This window comes from Chiloscyllium punctatum, chromosome 4 (assembly GCF_047496795.1).
Source record: "Chiloscyllium punctatum isolate Juve2018m chromosome 4, sChiPun1.3, whole genome shotgun sequence".
Taxonomy (NCBI): Eukaryota; Metazoa; Chordata; class Chondrichthyes; order Orectolobiformes; family Hemiscylliidae; genus Chiloscyllium; species Chiloscyllium punctatum.
In genome coordinates this window covers 55,397,614-55,416,418 of record NC_092742.1, presented here as the reverse complement: position 1 = coordinate 55,416,418, position 18,805 = coordinate 55,397,614, and the positions used below count along the sequence as shown (strand labels likewise).

At 39.2% G+C, this 18,805-nt stretch overlaps 1 protein-coding gene across 1 annotated transcript in view; it reads right to left on the bottom strand.

Moving 5' to 3' along the window:
* LOC140476338 (E3 ubiquitin-protein ligase pellino homolog 2) overlaps positions 1-15,964 on the bottom strand; it is a 235,231-nt gene extending 219,267 nt beyond the window's left edge. The window contains exon 1 of the mRNA XM_072568786.1: positions 15,746-15,964. The gene's annotated coding sequence lies outside the window, so the exon portion shown is untranslated. The remainder of the gene's footprint in view (positions 1-15,745) is intronic.
* Positions 15,965-18,805: the final 2,841 nt, after the last annotated feature.

The window sequence follows — 18,805 nt, the reverse complement described above, 5'->3', positions numbered from 1 at the left end:
CACTAATCCAGAATCTGGTTTCCAGCATCTGCAGTCATTGTTTTTACCATCTTTCCTCCAAGCCTGACTCCCACCTTCCTATTTATCTCTCAACCCCCTTTCCCCCACATTCCTGATGAAGGGCTTATACCTGAACTGTCGACTCTCCTGCTCCTCGGATGCTGCCTGATCTGCTGTGCTTTTCCAGCACCACACCTTATTGATCCTGAAAATGCCCCCCTATATCCCAACCCTCTGTTTACTCTTAGTCAACCAATCCTCCAGCCACATTAATAGAAAAGAGGCAGAATATAACTTGCATCAACAAATGGTCAGAGTCCCTTCTGATGTGTAAAAAAATGCAGTGGGAACAGACAAATCATGGAGGTTGATACCGGAAATCCAGCCAAAGATCTGAATGCAATGTTATAAGACTTTCAACGATCCCAAATGAATGGACAAGTTCAGTGGATATGTTTTAAGTACAATATCCAATCAACTACATCAGTAGCCTCAGACAATTTTCAACTCTCTACCCTCCAACACCCACCTATCAGCAAAATCTCTATCAAACAAGGCAGATATCTAACATTCATACATCACACTTAACTCTTACATACAACAATGATGCAAACAACTCACCACGTCTCCCAGTTTATGCAAATATTCGACCATAAACACCGATAACAGTTTGAACAATAATCACTGGCAATTCCTGCTCTGCTAAAAGTCATGGCAAATCTTTAAACTCAACTCCACTTTCCTGCCCAATCCCCTTAGTGTTCAAAAACATAACAATCTCAGCCTTATATATAACACAGCGACAGATTTGTAGTCCATTGGGCTATAGAATTCCAAAGGTTCACAAATTTTAAGAAATCTTTTCACACTTCAATAATGTATTGTTTATAAGGTATTGGTTCTAAAAGGATAAATGTTGAAGACTACAGTAAGCTCCACACAATCTGATGATGGCAAAAGGACTTGGGCGGGGAAAGACAGAACACCTTAGGATCTGGAAGAGGGAAGCATGTCAGCATGAGGTTAGCACTGCTGCCTCACAGCCCCAGGGACCCAGATTTGATTCCACTCTCAGACACCTGTCTGAGTAGAGTTTGCACATTCTCCCTGTGTTTGCGTTGGTTATGTCTGGGTGCTCCAGTTTCCTCCCACAATCCAAAAATGTGCAGATTAGGTAGATTGGTCATGCTAAGTTGCCCATAGTGTCCAAGGATATGCAGGCTAGGTGGAGTAGGCAGCTAGGTGGATTAGCCATGGGAAATGCAGAGTTACAGGGATTGGGTAGGTGGGTGGAACTGAGAGGAATCGATGGGCTGAATGGTCTACCTCCACATCTTTTATCCTAGGTCTCCTAATAATCTAAATAACAATGTCTAATACAATAATGTAACTTGTACCTGATTGCTACCAAGCAATAAACTAAACCTTGTTTAAGACAAAAGCCTCTTCTCAACCATGCAGACCTAGTCAGAAAAATAGATTGAGTCAACTACTTATCCAACCATATTGCCAATGGCTAGCATCATATGCTCATATAACATGGTAATTTAATTGTACAGAGTGAATTCCAATGAATCCGAAGAAATTTCCAGTTACAGATTTAAGGATGACTCAGGTTGACAGTCAGCAGCAGGAGGCAGAATCTACAATCAAAATAAAATGCACTTCAGATCTGGTTAGGGAACCACAGAAGCAAAAATTATCGAGAAACTAAATGGAGCTGGCACGTTAGTTACACCCGTAAGTTACAGATTTCAATGCTACTCAAGTGCACTTTAGGAGCAGCCCTGATTAGAAGATCAGACACAGAGGTCAAGCACATTGGTGGCTCTGTAAGTAAAGTTAAAATTTCTGGTCTGCAAGGGGAAACCTTTACAGCTGAAAAGGCTAGATGTAAAAAAGAAGAAGCACCTAGAGCTCAGAGCATGCACTGCCACCATCGCAGGCAGAAACCATGAGGCACAACTATGGTACGGAAATCAAGAGCCATGGAAGTAACTTAAATCAAGGTTACAGCACCAAGAACATCACAAAGCCAGAATTAATGGGATAAAGGTGCAATTTAGAACTCCAGGCTGACAGAGTCTAATAGAACAAAGTAAAGAAACTATTGAAGATACAATCAAAGTGGAAAATCCGTAATTGGAACTGTGCTTAAGGCATTAAGAATTTATTAGATTGCAAAATCCAGATTTGTTTGGAGAAGCCATGAAAAGAAACAGGAAGTTTATTAAAATTATAAGGTAATTGAGACATTATTCGAAGCACCACAGACAGCAGATATCAATAAAGGAAAGCTATTAAGCAAACAGGATTATTTTTTAATCCTGCAAGAATCATTTGGTAAAATTGGAGAAAAGGAAAAGAACTGTTTATTACACTGTGAAAGGTGGTAATTCATCCAGTATACTCGTTAAAAGGCAGGCAACTCATTTTGGCCTCAGAGGTGAGAAATTTCTATTATGGCTGCAAAAGTTAAGGAAAAGAGAACTACAAGTGAGATGAGGAGAAACGTTGCTACTCAGACAGTTGTTAAGATTTCAAATGCATTAGAGTGGTTGAAGTGGAAGTTTCAAAAGAGAGCTGGGCATATATTTAAAAATGATGAATTTACAGGGTTTTGGAGAAGGGCTTGGAGAATGGGACTAGCTGGGTAGCTCTTTTTAGAACCAGATTGACACAATGGGATGAATGGTCTCTATGAATCTATAAAATCATCCTGTACAAAGTATAGGGAAGCAGCATTACTGCACAATTTAAAGCCTTCAACACAAGGAAAATAAACACCATTAGCTTACAACAGATTTAGATTTTTCAGGCAAACAGGATAAAGCAATATTCACACACTAAAGGACTATTAACCATTAACTATTAACAAGAAGAGTAAAGCAGCATTGCAACATTCTGAATAGAAAACTTTTGAAGTAAGAAGAATAAGTAATCACATTAGACAGAAACAGCAGGAGAAATAATACTGCCAGAAAGATTTAATTTCTTGGGTGTGCCAAATAGAACACAGATTCAGACATTTTGGCGAAAATAGTTTCTTAAGACACAAAATGCTTCCAAACCATAGAAGCAGTTGAAAACTGAAGAAGTAAACACAGTTATGTATTCAATTCAGACTATGAGATAATTGAGCTGACATTACAGCTCATCAAGACATAAGAAAGACACAGATATTTTTGATCTACAGGCTTTTAACAATTTCTTCAATCTCAAAACAAATACAATTCCTGAAACAAGATGTTACAGAAAAGTTCAAAATCCAAAGGAATCCAGACAATTGCATGAATGATCTCCACAGATTAGTGGATGTAACTGTGGAACTTCCAATCAAATTCATGAAATTGCCAAAGTAGAAGTCTGAAAGTAATAACAAAATGATCCTAAACTGAGAAGATCTACATTATAAATTGTACACTGCAGATCTCCTATGATAAAGTACAAAGAAACGAAAGACACATGTGACAAGTCAACACAAAGAGTAGAACAGCCAGCAGATATTAAAATGCATTGTCAGCACTATGGAACAAGAAAGTTTCAAAGCCACAAGCATTGTCCAGCTCCTTAAATAGGCTACATTTGCAAAACAATAGGTAAATTATAGAAGATAATCAGAAATATGACAGTTACAGAGCAGCAGTTACGAAGACACTGCATTTTTCTGAGCATTCAGATTGAATGACTGAACACAGTGATTCATTTGAAAAGGTCAGTGGGACACCTTCTTCAAATCACTTAATGGAAATCCCATGATTTAAGCTATGCAAACAGCCAAAGTTTTTTGCTGTTGTATTTCGTGGAAATCACAGGCTTAGATTTATGGCAATCAAAAGCTGTGACTATTGACATATTGTTGTAAATTCAAAAGGAGTGTAGCTGATAAAGAGATAAAACTCTGAGCCGAACTCTTGCCACTTCCGAGAATTTCTTTAGAACATTTGTTGGCATCTTGGAGTCTACTATGCTTGAAGATTCCACTGACAATGTCCTGTGTTTAGTTATGCAGAACACTGAATAAAAGCAACATTAAACGTTTCATACTTTATCCTTTTTACCTTGCACAAAAACGGTCAAAATGTTTGTTTCTCAAAATTAATTTTTGCAGAGAAAGCTTTTTCTTTAATTGGTGTGTGAGTGTAAGGGGGGTATTGAGAAGCATAAATATTTATACATTCATAGTCAAAAATTCTATACTTCAGCATGAATGTGTGTCTTGACCTCAACCTTACTTAAATAGCAAAAGGAACTAAACTAGTAACAATCAACAATTATGGTTAGAAGACAACGAGGTATCCCAAGCCTGCTCAAAAATACACCAATAAGGCAACCACTGATCAAGGAGTGGCTAGATATGGAACCACAGGTCAAGAAAATGTTAATTTTAAAGAAACAGCTGTTGAAAAACTGGGCAAGGAAGAACTGGTAAAAGATTTCATTGGGCTTCCTAGATCATGGCAGAATCCAAAAAGAAGATAAAATCTATTAAAATTAACAATGTTGACATAAGAAAATTCTTTCACACAGTCAACAAGATAGAGATCTGAATCCACATGGAGTTAGCAGAAATACTTTCTATTCCCATGATCATTTAAGAAAACACAGTCAACAAAATCAGCAAAGTTTGTAAGAAGACAGAAATGATGAGATAAAGAATGTGGAACTATGCTTAAGGCATTAAGAATTTATTAGATTGCAAAAACCAGATTTGTTTGGAGAAACCATGAAAAGAAACAGGAATGTTTATTATAGTTAAGTTATTATTATAAGCACCACAGTCAGCAAATATCAACAAAGGAAAGCTTGATCTCATTGATTTTTATTTTAACTGAAGTTTTTCATAAAGGAACACAACCTGGCAAACAAATTGTAAGAGTGGATTCAACATTGACGTCAGTTGATACAACACAAGTTCAAGAGGAACTGGATGTCGGTTTGCTTGCTGAGCTGAAAGGTTCATTTCCAGACATTTTGTCACCCTACTAGGTAACATCTTCAGTTGGCCTCTGGGTGAAGCATTGCTAATAATTCCTGCTTTCTATTTATATATTTGGGTTGGTGATGTCATTTCCTGTGGTGATGCCATTTCCGGTTCTTTTTCTCAGGGGTTGGTATGTGGGGACTAACTCGATTTGTTTGTTGTTACAGTTGTGGTTGGAATGCCATGCTTCTAGGAATTCTCGTGCATGTCTCTGTTTGGCTTGTCCTAGGATGTGTTGTCCCAGTCGAAATGGTGTCCTTCCTTATCTGTATGTAAGGATACTCGTAAGAAAGGGTCATGTCATTTTGTGGCTAGTTGATGTTCATATACCCTGGTGGCTAGCTTTCTGTCTGTTTGTCCAATGTAGAGTTTGTTACAGTTCTTGAACGGTATTTTATAAATGACATGAGTTTTGTTTGTTGTCTGTATAGGGTCTTTCAAGTTCATTAGCTGCTGTTTTAGTGTTTTGGTGGGCTTGTGGGCTACCATGATGTCAATGGGTCTGAGCAGTCTGACAGTCATTTCCGAGATGTCTTTGATGTAGGGGAGAGGGGCTAGGGTTTATGGATGTGTTTTGTCTGCTTGCTTGGGTTTGTTGTTGAGAAATCAGCAGACTGTGTTCATTGGGTACCCATTCTTTTTGAATACACGGTATAGATGATTTTCCTCTGCTCTGCGTAATTCCTCTGTGCTGCAGTGTGTATTGGCTTATTGAAATGATGTTCTGATGCAACTTCGTTTGTAGACATTGGGATGATTGCTAACTGAAGATGTTACCTAGTAGGGTGACGAAATGTCTGGAAATGAACCTTCCAGCTCAAAGAGCAAACCTACATCCAGAACCTCAACCTGAGCTACAAATCTTCAAAACTTCAAGGGGAACATTTCAATTCTTCAATTCATCAGTACAAGTGGCATAGATCATACTAAGTAATCAGCAATCCTCAAATAGCATGACTGAGGAAGTGAAAATGTTGGGCTCATCAGTAAAGTAACCACAACAGGTAAATGCAAGCAGCCAAGGGAAGCAACCCAAGAGCTATGCTGTGAAGGCCTCTAAGGATCTGCATATCTTAATGAGACTAACTTTCATTTTCTGAATTTAAGAGAACATGGTTTTATTCTACTCAATCTGTCCTCATTGGAAATTCTCCCACCCAGAAATCAATTAATTGAACCTCTAAGGTAAGTACGTATGTCCTCATGTACAGACATACGTCACTAAATATTCCAGATATGATCTCAAAGTCCTGTAAAATTGTATTTCATAGATGCTTACTGTTTAAAAACCACATCTATTTTTCTATTCTTGTTGCCAAATGAATAACCTTGTATTTCCTAACATTTTACTCCATTTGACCTTTCCATATTTGACTCAGTTTTCCACCTCTTGCTTATTCACTCAGTCAATCTGTATCTGCTTCACCATAATCTTCCAATTCTAGTTCTTGAGGTTGCTCATTTGAAAAGTGTGCTGACAGGAAGAATTATTTGGAGACAGCCAAGTAAGAAGCCACATTCCCTGTGCCAGATCATTCAAAAAGGATTATGCACTTTGACAGGAAGAATAGAAGGGCTGAACAGTTTTTAAATGGAGAAAGACATAGAAATTTGTGGAACAGAGCAACTTGGGTGTACTCATCCATGAACCGCAAAAAAACTAGCATCCAAATGCAGCAGGTAAAGGGAAGGAAAACGGAATGTTGGCCTTTATTTTAGAAGGAATGGAGTATAAAAGTAGGGGGATTTTGCTAAAACTCAGACCATGGCTGGAATTACAGTTTTGGGCCCCTTGTCAAAGGAAACACATGTCATTGAAGACAGTCCAGAGAAGATTCACTAAGTTGATACCAGATATGGAATGACTGTCTTATGAGGAGGGATTGAGTAAATTGGGTCTGCACCCACTGAAATATAGAAGAATGAAAGGCAATCTTATTGAAACATACAAGACCCTTACAGGACTTGACAGGGTAGATGCAAAGAGATTGTTTCCCCTTGTGGGAGAGTCTAGCACCGGAGGGTATGATCTCAGAATAGGGGGTTGCACACTCAAGAGAGAGGAGGGGAAATTTCGTATCTCAAAGGGCAATGGATCTGGATTTTTTTAACCACAGACAGTTTTGAGGCTGGATGATTAAATATACTCAAGACTGAGACAGACAGATTTTAATCATTCAGGGAATCGAGGGTTATAGCTAAAAGGCAGGGAAGTGGAGTTGAGAATTAATAGACCAGCCATAATCTTACTGAATGACAGAGCAAACTCAGTGAATAGCCTATTTCTGATCCTATCTTATGGCCTTATGGTTTAAAAGACATTCCAGTCAATTTCTTTTCCTTACTGTCAGTAACTACTCTAACTGAATGACCAACATCATCATGGTGTCAGAGGTCTTTTCCACTTGCTCTATTTTAATAGATTGAGATAGTAAGCAGGTAGCTACATAAAAATACCATATTTTCCCTGGCTTATAATGATCTAAACTGTTTATCACAAAACCAGATGAGTTCATCTTTGTTTACAGCTTTGTAAAGCTAAAGAAAATATTGATAATTCTATTTGTCCATGTATTTCTATAACCAAACTATAATAAACTAAACAAATTATAATTAAAGATGAAGGAAATCCTTATGCTAGCAGAGTGGGCAAGAGTACTTTCTGATCAAGATTTTTCAAGATTCCTGCATTACAAAAAGCCCAGCAGAATTGTTTTCACCCTATTATATTTAGCTCATACAAAGCAACATTAGGACTCTGCTCCTCCCACATGTGCCCCCAGAGTGTCTTCAGTAAAGTATTTATGGGAGCTGTTCCTACACACCCTGCAGTATTCAGCCTTTCGGAAAACTCAGCATTAAAGAGTAAATATTAAGCCAGGCAAAATGCACAAACAGTTGATATTGTGCCACATACAGCCACTGGAGGGATTATAGGAGCTGGGTAGCTCAGATCAGCTGTGGAGTATAATTAAATGCCATCTACCACTCAGGTTAATGGAGCCACTTTGAAGCACTGATTAACAGTCACTATAACCAAAATCACGATGCAACTCTAGAGAAATGGACACACAAAAGGTTGCTTTCAAGCATGTTAGGAATGTCATGTAATAGCAAGATATATAGTACAAAATATCTATATTCTATTAATATTTTATTTTGCAGAGATAGAGTACTTTCAACAGAAAATATTGCTATGAGGCTTTCCTTTCATGAAGTAAGATTTATCACACTCAGTACTCATCAGCTTTGCAAAACACTGAAATAACTCCTGAAGCTCAAAACTAAAAATTCCTCCATATAAAACGGCATCAGTCAGAAACTTTTCAGTAGTACCACATGGATTTGTTCTCACAAAGCTCCACGAAGATGACTTCCAATACAATCTGTTATATCAGGGCTCAAGAAATGAAGAATGTTCCAAAATGAAAAAATGTGTAAGAATCAGACCACATTCACTTTGATACAATTCTTCGTAACGTGTTAAAAACTGGCAATGAATGTGGCCTTGGTATAGGAAGACTATCACTTCTTCAAAGATGCCACAGGGAAGAAGGAATGAAAGTTAAAAAGTGGGTAATAAACTTCCAGAAGGGTACATATGAAATTAGTAGACAGAACGATGACACATGGTGGAAAATGCAGCTGTTGACAATGATAATGTTTCTCACAGCTGGAGTTCATGTTACATCAACAATGATTCATTGCTTGATGTCCTAATAATCACAAAGTAATTCTTTTGGGAACATTACAAGTGTGGAGAAAATCCACATCAGTTTGAAACAACAATCATGCAGAATCTCTAGTCAAAGAAAATCAAAGAAAAACATATACTGAAAAGCTACCATGAAAAAAATATGAATCAGCAGTTTAAACAAATCAGATGCTATTCCAATAATAGCTTTCACTTAATTAATTTAATATCCATGTCTCACTGCAGCAGTTTTAGACAATGAGATGAAGTATTCATATTTAACCAGTATCTGCAAACTCGGGAAAAGGATCTCAAGAGAGACTGTGTCTGCTAGCAATCTCAAAAGATTACTTTGTCCTCTGGTAAATTGTCTATCCAGAATAATTTCTCAATACGGCAACTTGCAACATTGAGTGAATCCTTTGGTTAAATAACAGTTACCCCAAAAAAAACTGCAAAGGGTAAAAATGAAACACAAATCATCTTTCAGTGAACAGCATTAGAATGGAATTCTCAAAGCAGAATCTCTGCATAATAATTGACTGATGTACCAGATGATGGAATAGAAAAACACAAATCTAAATGTCTCTTTGAAACAATGAGAGGTGGTGTTCTAAGTAGAATAAAGAGAAGTAAAAAGTTACAAAGAGATATTAGTACATGAAATGACGAGACAAATCTGTGATGAATTGACTTAAAAATGTAGGTTACCCACATTGGACCCAAAAATGATAGTACAGGGTACTTACTGAATAATATAAAACTAGAATCAGTGAGGCCATAGGACATTCAGGGGACTTAACAGATTTTTAAAGTGCATTTTATTTTGAATTCATTCATAGGATGTGAAGAACAGTAGCTGGGCCAGCATTTATTGCCCATTCATAATTGTCATTGAAAAGGTGGTAAGCTGCCTTTTTGAACTGCTGCAGCCCATGTGATGTTGGCACGCCTACAATGTTATTGGGAGGAATTTCTGGCATTTTGACTCAGTGATACTGAGGAACAGTGACATATTTCCAAGTAAGGATGGCGAGCAGTTTGAAGGAGAACTTGCCATGAATCTGCTGCCCTTGTCCTTCTCGATGGTAGTAGTCATGGGTTTGGAAGGTACTGACTAAGCAGCCTTGGTGAATTTCTGCAGTGCATCTTGTAGATGGTACACAATGTGGCTACTTAGTGGTTAAGGAAGTGACTGCAGAAGTGGTGCCAGTCAAGTCGGCGCCTTTGTCTGGATGATGTCAAGTTTGTGTGTTATTGGAGCTGTACTCATCCAGACAACTGGATCACATTCCTGACATGTGCCTTGTAAATAATGATAAGGCAGTGGGTAAATCAGAAAGTGAGTTACTCACTGCACCTTCTGACCTGCTGTTGTCACTACCATGATTAAATGGTTAGTCCAGGTCAATTGTATATTGTTTCTACAGGATTCAGTAATGGTATTGCCATTGAACCTCAAGAAGCATTGGTTAATTTCTCTCTTGTTAGAGATGGTCATAGCTGGCACTTGTGTGGCATGAATGTTACTTTCCATTTGTCAGCCATAACTTGGATAATGACCATGTCATGATTCATTTGGAATAGACTACTTCCATATCTGATGAGTTGTGAATGGTGCTTAACAGTGGAATTAGCAATGAACATCACCACTTCTGACTTTATGTTGAAGGGACATCATTGATGAAGCAGCGCATGAACATTTACAGGAAACAATCAGAAAGATTAATTGAATTCAGCATTTGTGTTGAGAGGAATAGAACACAAAAGTGTAGAAGTCATGCATCAACTATATAAGGTAGTATTATAAAGTGGAAGTTGACCCCAATCTAAGACTTAAAACCAAAAAATCCAAAGAGGAGCGCCTCACCCCATAATTTGTAAAAAGAGTTTGAAAAGTGGTGTAACCTGCTTCTCAACAATTTATAGTGGTTAAATAAAAATAATTCCCTGACACTCACTTTAAATTAACAAGTAACAATTTACTTATCAAACTCTAACAGTGGGAAAATTAACTAAACTATTAACAAACTGAATAAATTCCTTCTGACTACTAACTATTCCCAAAGTGAACAAGATCCTAATGGTATGCAGTTCCAATAAATACAATGCCCCCTCATATAACAAAAATACAGAATTTAGTCTCTCAAAATTACAGTCAGCTTACATGTCTTCCAGAATGTTGTGTGTCTTCTTTATCATTTCGTCTGTTAGGAACATCTTCTCCATTGTTTCTTTCTGTCAAGACTGTCTTCTTTGCCATTGGTACTGAAGTGATTTAGATGGTGCTTTCTCTAAGATATAGATGACTGGGAGAGCCAGCAATTCTCTCTCGAGAATTGAGAGCTGTTGTCTTTGGTTGATCGCAGTTAGCTCTGGGATCTTTGCCCATCTGCCCATTTCTTTTGTACCCTTGATGACACATCAATTTCTTACATTAGGATTGTCCTATGTTGTCAAAACCATCAGATTTAAATTAAAAGATCTTTAGCATCTAAGCGCCTGGTTTAAATTGCTTGGCTAAATTAAAAACCTGTCGTCTTGATAAAAACTGCTGCTTGGCCTGCTAACTGCACTACCTCTCGATATAAATGTTTCAGTTTGGGTGCTGTCTGTGCACCTGCAAACTTTAAAACTACTGTTCAGCTCCATGCAGTACATCCCTACCCAATGAGTTCAATGCATTTTACACTCGCTTTAAACAAAAAGTCAGTGAAGCTATGTCACCAATCACAACAGCCTTGGATGTACCTTTCCCCACGGTCACTGCTGTAGGTATTAGACCAGCCTTTTTGAGTGTGAACCCATGGAAATCAACTGGCCCAGACTGAATCCCTGGCCATGCACTCAGATCCTGTGCGGACCAGTTGATGGGAGTATCCCGGAGACATCTTTAACCTCTCTTTACTACAACTTGAAGTTCCCACCTGCTTCAAGAAGACTACCATCATTCCGGTACCAAAGAAAAATCATGTGACATGCCTCAATAACTACCACCCAATGGCTGTGATATCCATAACTATGAAGTGCTTCAAAAAGGTAGTCATGGCTCACATCAACTCCAGCCTACCAAATAGCCTTGATCCTCTGCAATTCACCTACAGGTGCAAAAGATCCACATTCAAGGCTGTTGTGATAGGTAATATAGCTTCACTGACTCTCTGTTCAAAGCGAGTGTAAAATGCATTGAGCTCATTGGATAGGGATGTACTGTTGCCCACAATTCTGTTCAATGTTGCTTTGTAGCCTGTTATGACATGTAAACCTTGCCACAAAGATGGGTGTCCATGTGGTTGGTCTGGTCTCAAGGAAGAGAAAGTGAGGGTGCAGATGCTGGAGATCACAATCAAGAGTGAGATGCTGGAAAAGCACAGCAGGTCAGGCAGCATCCGAGGAGCAGGAGAATTGATGTTTCAGGTATAAGCCTTTCATCAGGAATCTTCCAGACAAAGGGCTTATGCCTGATACGTTGATTCTCCTGCTCCTCGGATGCTGCCTGACCTGCTGTGCTTTTCTAGCACCACACTCTCGACTCTGGTCTGGTTTCAAGTTTCTCCCTGGCCTTACAATCATCACTGGAAAATCTAGCTAACAAGGATACCTATGGTCAGGCTCCTACATATTGACTACAGTTCCACCTTCAACACCATAATTCCAAGCAAACTCATCTGAAATTTAGTGCTTGGCTTTCCCTCTCTGTAACTGGATCCTCAACTTCCTGAACCCTACACTGCAATCAATAAGAACAGGTGACAACACCTCCTCCATGACAATCCTCAACACCCGGTGCCCCATACGGTTGTGTACTCAGCCCTCTACTGTGCTCCTTATATACTCACAACTATGTGGCCAAAACTCCATTTACAAGTTTGCTGACAGACTACCAGATTGTATCTCAAACAACGACAAATCAGAACACAGGAAAGATATTGAGTCTTGAGAGACATGGTGTAAAGCCAACAATCTCTGCATTAATGTCAACAAAATGAAGAAGGTGATCAGTGATTTCAGGAAGTGGAGGGCACACCCCTGTCTGCATCAATGATGCTGAAGTGGAGCTGGTCGAGGCACTGGCCCTTGTCCATCCGCATCAACAGAAAGGTCAACAAAGCACAACAATATCTCTATTTCCTCAGAAAACTAAGGAAATTTGGAATGTCCACAAGGCCTCTTGCAATTTTTATAGATACAGCATAGAAAGCATCCATCTGGATACATCACAACTGATATGGCAACTGCTCTTTCCAAGACTGCAAGAAACTATAGAGAGTTGTGAACATAGCCCAGTCTATCAAGCAAACCAGCCCTCTATCCATTGACTCTATCTATGCTTCCAGCTGCCTCGGAAAAGCAACCAACATAATCAAAGACCCCTCCTGCCCAGTTATATTCTCTTCCATCCTCTTTGGTGAGGCAGAAATGTAAAAGTTTGAATATATATACAGATCGATTCAAGAAAGGCCTCTTACCCTGTTTTCAGACTTTTGAACAGACCTCTCAAATGTTAATTCTGAACTCTCTCTCTGTACCCTCTCTGCAGCTGTAACACTGTATTCTGCACCCTGTTGTGCTAGCCTGATGCATTTTGTATGGTGTGAACTGCCTGTATAGTTTGCAAAACAACACTTTTCACTGTATCTCAGTACATGTGATAACAATAAATAAATCAATCTTCAACCAAGACAGAGCCTCTGTTGCAAGTGCTCTCGACACAATCCCGCAACACAGTCCCCAGCCCCATCTCAGCAGACCTCCAACACGACATCAAAAAAGCCACCCGACAGCTGAAAGACAGAAAGGCCTCCAACACAAGTAGATTTCCCATTGAATCATATAATTATAGAATTGCTGCAGTGCAAAAAGAGGCCATTCAATCGGCACCGACCCTCCAAAAAGCACCACACCCAAACACAGCACCCTACCCTATCCCCATAACCCTGTATTTACATTGGCCAACCCACCTAACCTGCAAATCCCTAGAGACTATGGACTATTCAGTATGGCTAATCGAACTAACCTGCGCATCTTTGGGGGAAACCAGAGCTTCCAGTAGAAACCCATGCAGACATCAGGCAAACATGCAAACTCCACACAGACAGGTACCTAAGGAGGAATTGAACCTGGGGTCCCTGGAGCTATGTGGCAGCAGAACTAAATCATTTGAGTCACCATGCTGCCCCAAATACTAAATTACAGTGGAGACACACTCTTGACCTCACCTTTGTCTGGAAAGAAGTCAGCATGCCAGGAGATCTAAGAACATTGTAACTTTTGACTTAAAGTCACAGGTACAACTGTGGAAATTACAGACGGATTTCACCACTGTCAGACATAGGAAAGATCCTCCTGATGGCTGAACAGCTTTTCCCCATATCTCAATGTAGCTTCTGCCCATCAAGAAGTAAAATGAACATGATATTCAGTGAGTGACAAATCAAAGAAAACTGCAGGGACAACATCAACCTCTAAATCTGGCCATCTTTGATCTCTCACCTTTGACTCTATCAACCATGAAATGCTACAAGGATGCCCTGAAAACCTCCCTGAACAAACACATCTTTCCCACTGACATGTGGGAATCACTTGTCCTAGAATGCACAAACTGGAGAAGAAGCTTCTGTGAAAGTGCCAACTACCGCACATCACCAAGTGGAGCATGTGGAGGCCAAGCATAAGCAGTGGAATAAGCACACAGAAGCCAAGAAAATCCCAGCCATCTCCTCAAACACCATCTGCTCCACCTGTGGCAAAGTCTGTGGGACCAACCTGCCTCTCAGAGTCGAAGAAACTCATCCAGTACCCTGAGGGACTGCCAAAACATTTGATAATAAAAATTTATATTGCAGAATGACTATGGTCAGTAAAAGTGATGGATGGTGGCCAGTCAGTTGATGATTTGCAAAACTACATGCTAAATAACTGCAGAATACATTCAGCCTGCTACAAACAATGCCATGAGGATGAACTAAACTTGTAAACGAAGTCATTGTAAACTTCCCTCACATTACTGCATGTACATCTTCTTTAATATAAAAGTGTACAGGCATCTCTCAACTCTCAAAAGTCAGTTGTAGAATGTCACAAAAAAAGTTAATTTTACTCTTTACCCTGTCAAGTATCCCTCAATTACAATTTCCGCTTATGCTGATCAAATGTAGTGCTACAACTGGCGTCAGTACCCCTTCTCAAGGAGACAGAAAAATCAGGCAGCATTCTGTGTACAAATTGTTATCCATTGGCCCTGCTGTACTGTGTGTATGTGCATACTGAACTAGAATTGGATCAAATTCTTTTATGATGCAATCCACCGTAGAGTAGCTTGAGAACATAGTCCATTCAGGTTCACATAAAACCGCTGAGGAACCCAGGCAGAGGTTTCAGGAAAAGCAGAAAGAAATGCATGCTCAAAGAAAACACGAGTAATAGACACGGAAATGCACAGTTTCCTTTCGAAACTGGAGAAAATTGAGCAATTTATCAGGAAACGTCACAGCATCCTATTCCATTCCCAGGAACTGCGATTTTCCATATTAAGCTGCCTGTACACTACTCGTAATGTTATATCTATTTGTATACTTTGTGAAATACTGAAATCGATCGTTTTGTCAAGAATCTATGTTAACTGTGTGTTATATTTTGTTCAAAGATATTGAATTCGTTTGCTTGAAATTTAGCACGATTTATCTCGCAAACTGAAACTGCGTATTTTATAATTGATAAATGTTGACATTGACTGGATCATTTAATCGCTACAGCTGGATTAGTTTGCAAATCCATAAGAAATAAAAATCGATATTGTTTCCACTATTATTATCGTAGTAAATATACAGCTTAAATGCTCAAAATATGTCTGCATTCTCCAAATAATCTTGCTTGTAACAAGCAAGGAAACATCGCGAAATTATAGCTGTTCATTTAAACAAAGCTGTGCTACGCAGGCAGTGATCTGTCACAGAACAAACAACGGAAGTAAAACAGATCGAGAGGGTTGATATACAAAGTTTTTTGCTCTCAAACATCTGATCGAGCTCTCTGCCCTGAATGTTGTTTACAGAAACTGTACTTACCGAAGGCCTTTCCAACAAGGGGAAGCTCTACTATTCTGAGGACAGCTGCAAAGCCGCTGATTAACTTTTCGGCTGGAACGCGTTGGTGCTGGTATCGGCGTGGTGAAAGTTTACCGCTTCAGGCCACAGACGATCAGAAAACTGGAGCAGCTCAGTCTAGTCACCTAGAAACTAACATTGTCAGCGACAATGCAGGAAATCCTGCCGGAGAAAGAGCCCCTCAACTCAACACAGGCGCGTCAAACTGCACGCTCATCACTGATTGGCCAGCCTATGTTTGAATAGGTCGGGTCTGGTAACGAGAGTAAAATTCAGGAACAACTTCATTTTCTCTTTGACAATTGAAGTCTTTTGTGTAGGGTTGCCCACTTAAGAAACGGCTTGCTTATGTCGGGTATTAAAATGGGTTATCTACAACTAGAAATTGTTACTGATAATTGTGGTATTCTTTTTCTAACCGGTTTTTTTTTCTGAAATGTAATGCTGTGTGTTCAATCTGTAATTACGGGGTCGATGCGAAGTGTATTATCAGATCAAAAGAGAGAGGTTTGAACAGGCGAAATGGGCTTATATGTTTCCTGTCCTCTCACTCATACACACACATAACCAAAGGACTATTGTCAGTGGTTACGTATGTTCTTATTCTTAATACTTCTCTTTTGTTTTCCAAAAAGTGGTTTGAAGTTGATAAAAACTTAATGTGAAATAGCCTTTTAGCAGCATGAGCTCCACCAATGTCGATCAAATATGGTCAAATCGTTTTTAATAGCAACAATTTTCCACCCAAGCTGAATATCTCAAACCCACTTAAAGATCTTTCATCTATGTTTCATTATGGGACCATTCTTTATTTTATGTAAAGAATCGCAGTTTAGCAGATGAAAGAAGCTAACCGACTCATGTCTGAGCTAGTGCAAGAAGGCGAAAGCATCGAAGGCAGATGGCTCTTCATCTTTATTAAGAATCAGTGAATGATAGAGTAGGTTGAATTCTCTAATTTGTAGACAACATGGAATGTTATGGCTTTACTAATGGACTGATGGGTCACCGTTACTTTCCTTACGAGAAGATATATCATGAATATTTTCAATGTGCTACCTTATGTAAGAACGGCATTATGGGATTGGGCCTTTCATTCTAAAATTAATTGTGTTAGCGTTAACAGGAGATCACTTTCATGAGTATAGATTGAACAATTATAGCTCAATACAGGTTCTCCTATAATGGTGTAGTTGCATTCCAGCAAAACTTGTCTAATAGAAAATCGCATAATGTAAATAATGGGGCCTATGGGAAAAGTGGGGTTAGATTGCTCAAAAATCACCCAAAAGCCTAACAGAGTATAGAACAGTCCAAATGAAGTTTTAAATCTCATATATTAATGAACCAAAAGTAAATTGAACACATTGCATTGAAAAAATATTGTTAATGCAGGGACACAGTGTCATCATCATCACCAGCTTCAGGTGCAGTTGTGTTTGCAGAAATGGATGGCTGTGGTCGATTATCTTCGGTTTCTTGGGGATTGGGTTATAAAAGACATTTAGTTTTTGCTGCTTTGTCCTTTTTCTTCTGTCTTGAAGAAGCTGTTCATAGGGTGCCAGATGATATTTTATTGAACGAACTGCTATTCTACTGCATTCTGCATTGTCATTGTTGTCCTCTAAGAGGTGTAACTGCCTCTTAATTTCCCTGAGAATAGAAGACAAAAGAGTAATGGAAAGCCTGTGGTGCTGCATACTGGACTTTATCCTTTTCATCTCCAGCTTCCACTTACCCTTCAGCAACAAGCTATTGTAGATCAGCTGCAGAGAGGACTTCACAGTGGGACTCAAGCAGCTCTTCAATATCCTCTCTTTACACTTGTTCAAAGCCAACCTGCTTTGTAATGGCAACACGTTGCTCTTTGATTTTTGGGAACTCCTCTGACGGTTCACATCCTTTAAAATCTTGAAAAAAATCCAGGAGAAGCTGCCACCAAACTGCATGCTGGTAGTCCTTACTGATATCACCCCGGGCCTCCACAATAATTTCAATAGCATTCTTGATGGTAAAGCTCTTCCAAAATTGAAGAACATTATCCTTGTTATCCCCATCAGTAGCTGCAATCAACCTCTTGAATGTGTATCTTAAATAATAAGCTTTAAAGGCTGATATTTCACCCTGGTCCATGGGTTGAATGAGAGAAGTTGTGTGTGGAGATAGAAATAGCACTTTGATGTTTTCAGAAAGCTCACCAATGGTGGCAGGATGGCTTGACACATTATCCAGGATAAGGGGAACCTTGAAATCCAAATATTTTGCCTGCCGAAAAACATCCTCCAAAACACCAACAATATGGTCAGAAGAAATTTGCCCTGTCATCCAACTGTTTTTGCTCGACCTGAAGTAGATGCTTAGAGTAGACTTAAGGTTCGTGCCCTGGCAGAGTGGTACACCACCACAGGCTTAAACTTTAAGTCACATTGGCACTGAGCAACACAGTCATGTGATCCTTTGCCACCTTAAAGCCCAGAGCAATGTGTTTCATTCTTAGATACTTGCTGGCATTCACTTGCAGTATAAATCTGTTTCATTCAAATTGTAGATTTGATCTATGGTGTAGCCTTCTTCATCAATTTTTGGGAGGAAATGCCAGCGAAAAGTCCTCATTTACACAGGCAGATTCACCAATTATCTTTATGTTATGGAATGCATAATGGTTCTTAAAACCAGCAAACCACACATTGCGCGCACTGAAGGCAGGCACACCTGCAAGAATTTGAGCATTTTTCTTTAGAGCTTCATAAATAAATAAGGCTTTCTCTTTTACACTGAGAAAGGTCGTCCTAGATCACTTTTTTGTTTGATCTTTTATCCCAACACTTAGAAGCCTCTCCATCTCCTCAAGTTCGTTTGGCCATGACCTCACTGATTTGCTAGCACTCAAACTTGTTCCAGCAATACAGCTTGCTTTAATCTTTTCAGTGTTGCCTCTCAAGGTGTGAAAGGTAGCTTCCTTCAATCCTATTAAGCAAAACTATATCATATATTCTCTCCTTAGGCTCAAAACGCTTTATA